This window comes from Schistocerca gregaria, chromosome X, assembly GCF_023897955.1.
Source record: "Schistocerca gregaria isolate iqSchGreg1 chromosome X, iqSchGreg1.2, whole genome shotgun sequence".
Lineage (NCBI taxonomy): Eukaryota > Metazoa > Arthropoda > Insecta > Orthoptera > Acrididae > Schistocerca > Schistocerca gregaria.
In genome coordinates this window covers 515,425-519,961 of record NC_064931.1, presented here as the reverse complement: position 1 = coordinate 519,961, position 4,537 = coordinate 515,425, and the positions used below count along the sequence as shown (strand labels likewise).

Genomic DNA, 4,537 nt, shown 5'->3' with positions numbered 1-4,537 from the left:
CTGCGTCCTCGAGCGGATGACTACCCCCTCTAGGTGGCGTCGCATATGAGCGAGGATCTGAGCCTTGGCACGGTGGACCGCCGTTTGTCGTTCCGGAGACGGCGCCATAGCATCGCAGGTGCGCAAGACCCGGAAGTAAAAGTCGAGTGTATGTCTTCGCCAAGTAGCATGGTCGCGACCGTAGATTATCAACGTTCGCCTCAGTGCCGGTTTGGCGCAGTCCAACCTCCAGCGGATCGTTGTGGGATACGCACGGAGGCGATTTTCACACGAATGCCACGTATCCTCAACGGCTTGGCGGCAATCCGGGTACGACAGGTGAGCGATTTTTAATTTCCACGGGCTGCGGCTTCTCCACATTTGTCGCCGCCGCAGGGTGACGGCACGAATGTAAACTGAGTGGTCCGAGAATGCTGCAGGCCACAGTTCCACATCCTGTGTTCCAGCGGCGAGAGAGCGTAAGACATAAATCCTGTCGATACGACTGGAAGAGTGACTCGTGAAGTGCGTGAATCCCGGTCGGTGGCCGTGAAGATGTTCCCAAGTGTCCACCATCTGCAGGTCTCGAATTAGCGTCTCGAGTTCCGGGCACGGATTATGACGTGGTAGTTGGTCTCTGGGCGCCAGTACGCAATTGTAGTCACCTCCAAACAACAGACGGTCGTGGGGGCCTTGGAAGAGCGGGGCGACGTCTTCCGCAAAGAATCGTGAACGTTCGCGACGTTTGTCCGTCCCGGAAGGTGCGTAGATATTGATAAGGCGGACACCCAGTACTGTGAGTGCCATTCCTCTTGCCCCAGGCAGAAACATCATATCGTCCGCCACTATCCCTTCCCGAAGAAGTACAGCGACACCGCTGCATGTTGGGGAAGCTGGAGAGACGCAAGCATCGTAACCGTACATGCCTGGAAAGTCGTTGACGTACACTTCCTGGAGGAGGGCTATGTCGATGGAAGCAGAGTTCAACATATCCTGAAGCAAGGATAACTTAGCGCGCGTCCGTATAGTGTTGATGTTTATAGTTGCAATGTGATAAGTTTGAGGTCTATCCACAGCATCCGTGTTGACCATCAGTACCCCTGTAAGGCTGTCTCGTCACTCTAACTGATGGCGGGAAAGGGTCAGCACTGGTGGGATAAATTTCCCCCCGTGTCGTCCGACACGATGGGCAAGGAGTGTGCCTCACAGTCGTCTGCCCAGTCGCCATGAAATACCATCGGCTGTTGGTGGCTGTTAGTGGCTGCTGCGGCACTCGGCGCTGACTCCATCGGCTCTTCTGGCTGGGAATCGGCAGCGGCTGCCTGCTTGTTATCCTGCTGTTCTGTGGGGTCGGAGGGGCTGAAGCCGTCACCACGGCGATCTGTTGAGTTTGAAGTTACAGCGGCCTCTGTACCGCCGGTACCGTCGTCGGAATTTCCACTGTCCATGTCAGACGATCGCTGCAAACACTCCTCCGATGGAGCACGCCGCCGTCTCTTGTGTTTTCGCGGGGAACGCTGTTTACGGTCGTGTGCTTCAGTATCTGAATGTGGGTGGATTTCTTCAGCTGCTCCGGTGTCTGGAAGAAAAGCCGCTGTCGGCACAACCCGTGGGTCAATGTCCATCCTGGCATCCACGCCTTCTTGCAAGGTCGGTCGGCGATTATCTTCAGGTGGTGGTGCCGTTGTAGAGACCGGATCCTGTACTGTAGAAGCCATTATGTTCTCGCCGTCGGGGGCGGCTATCGGACTAATGTCGTCAGTATCGGTAAAGGTTGCTGCCCGTGTAACTTCGGCGTAATTGAGAGGAAGGGTCGTCACCGTAGAAGGAGTCATAGATTCACCTGTCGGGATTTGAGTAAGCCGTCGTCGGGGACAATCCGAACGGACGTGCCCTACTTGGCCACAACCAGAGCAAGTGCGTGGCTGACCGTCATACATAATGATCGCCCTACATCCGCCGATGACAAGATAGGACGGAACATGTTTGGTCAATTCAATTTTAATCTGTCGTACCGCGTTCTTAACGGGGTACGTTGTAAAGGTGGTCCATTCTTCTGCCATATGGCTGATCACTCCGCCGTAGGGCTGGAAAGCCGCGCCGACTACGTCCGGTGGTACTTCAAAAGGGAGTTCGAAGACGCGTATCGTACGTAGGCCAAGCCCCGCGTGATCGATAGAGACCGCCCCAATATGGCCATCAGAATGTTTGAATTTAAGACCGTTCGCATGTGCGCTCACGATTCTGTTGCACACCTCGTCATTTACTAGCTTGACGTAGACAACACTGCTCGTGATAGAGAGATGGATACCAATTATGTCTCGCGGGAAAATTTTAACGTCGTCACGTAAGAAACGTTCCACTTCAAAAGCTCGCGGTCGTGCATGATCGGGTTGAAAACTGATCTTGATGGTGGTTTGTCTGTATGAATGTGCCATGGTGCGTCGGTAGTGATGGACTCCAAACAGGCGACAACGCAGTAGTAAACAACTACGAGCACTCGCGACCACGCGGACGGGACGTAAAAACAAGACGTCCTCGCCGCAGCGCTGCGGAAAGCAGACTGACCATTAGGCCACACGGTCACTGACTTATATACGACTAATCTCGAAACGCTCACACCCCAGAGGAATTGTGTTTTCGTTCTACACAGACGCTGCCCCTTGCTGTTTCCCACCCTTTCGTCACATTCAACCTCTTACGAGACCGACCAAATATAGACTGGGAAACAAAACCACACACTTTGTGCATTCGCAATCGAAGACAGGGCGTCTCTCGCCGCATTTGCTACGATGGCCATTTGCTACTTCTGCAGAAGCGGCGGCGACGACGGCCGCGAGAGGCTCTGAGATATGTGAAAAATACATCTATAAGATATAATTCAGACTGCCTCGTCCCACCTTATGCTGTACCACTTTGGCAAATGCTTTATCTGCGCTATTCCCCTTAATCACATCTGAAAGTAATTCTTATATAACGCCTGTCGCTAATTGTTCGTCATCCCAGATACTGTTTGCTATACGGTCACGACGCGCAACTGATTTCGAAAATTCGTCGGCCTCCTGTGAGGATCGAACTCACGACCCCTGGTTTACTAGACCAGTACTCTGGCACTGAGCTAAAGAGGCGCGGCCTAGCTGTTCTTTTGCGTACTTCGTTCTTACGGTCGTCTGGATCATCAGTCTTCAGCTGACAACACTTCATATCACCGACTAATATTTGCAGCTTTGGCGACCTATTACTGCTTGGCTACACATGTGACACGTAACCGATGTGCTCTCCAAACAACAACACTTGCATTTCAGAACATGTCTTTCACACATGACTACAAAATCACCTTCACTTTCAAATACAGTTTCCTTGCGACTGACAGAGACGTAGGCAAAGTTTAAAGTTGCTATTTCCATTACATAACGTTAATCAGAAAAACGGTAATTTACATCTGCAGCGGAACAAAATTCCGTTCCGCCCAGCGTGGGGCTCGAACCCACGACCCTGAGATTAAGAGTATCATGCTCAAGCGACTGAGCTAGCCGGGCTGCCTTTTAAATTTTTTTTAATTTTTTAATTGTTTATTTTTTTATGCATCTCAGCGCTAGGCAGTCGGCGGCAAGGCGGGCAGGCGTCGCATCCTGAGGCCTGGCCACGATGTCACTGCCATACCTCGCACTCATTCGCATGGTTTTGTGATTTTATGTTATGGCTATTTGTGTATTATTCATTTTTGTATTAATTTTTAAAGTGGTATCATGTGCGCCAGTGTTTTTATACATATAAACAGAATGTTAAAATAAATCCATGTCTGGTCTTAGGATTACGCAGCACACTATGAAATCCAGCACAGCAGATACTCTAAGTTGGTCTTCGCGTACAAATAATTTTCCCAGTTTCCATGTCGTTTATTGGTATGGTGAATTCTGTTGCCAGATGGTTGATTGTGGATTCCTGCTTCTCAAAACCTTGAGCATGCTATGCGTTTGAAGATGCGCGCTGGTAACGTGGGGGCACCATAGAGCAGGGACATGCCAAACAACCATTTCCCGTATTATAAGTCCTCTTGATAGGAATAATAGAAGCTGCAGAAAACTTCTGGTTCTTACTAAATCTTTGTGCAGCTTTGATGAAAGATAATGCGAAATGAAAGTAAACAAATGAGGATCCTCTTCAGGGTGTCGCACTGCGGAACCAAAAGTAAAGTGCTTTCATTGCAAAACGAAAAGGAACACCAAAATACAATTAAATGTTCGAGGCCGAGTGCACGATGTACTCTGTACCGTCTATTGATCCATGATGCAAATCACCCACATCTGACGGTGCGGAGCAGACCAATCCATGGAAACAATAACAATAATAACAAAGTAGTGAAAAAAAAAGAAAAACTCCGCCCAATGGATTTAGAAACTTAAATTCTTCCATCACTTAAAGCAATAGTGAGAAAATATTGGAACTGGTCTTTATACTGTCGCAATTTCTTAATCGCATAGTACTCTTCGATGAGGTACATCTGATAATCGTGTAGCGTTGCCGTTGTATGGACGAGCATGTAATAGACGAACTG

General features: G+C 49.7%; 2 non-coding genes across 2 annotated transcripts; both read right to left on the bottom strand.

Moving 5' to 3' along the window:
- Positions 1-3,035: 3,035 nt before the first annotated feature.
- On the bottom strand, positions 3,036-3,107 carry Trnat-agu (transfer RNA threonine (anticodon AGU)). The gene has a single exon. It is a non-coding gene; the product is annotated as a tRNA-Thr (tRNA).
- A 338-nt stretch (positions 3,108-3,445) lies between these two features.
- On the bottom strand, positions 3,446-3,518 carry Trnak-cuu (transfer RNA lysine (anticodon CUU)). The gene has a single exon. It is a non-coding gene; the product is annotated as a tRNA-Lys (tRNA).
- Positions 3,519-4,537: the final 1,019 nt, after the last annotated feature.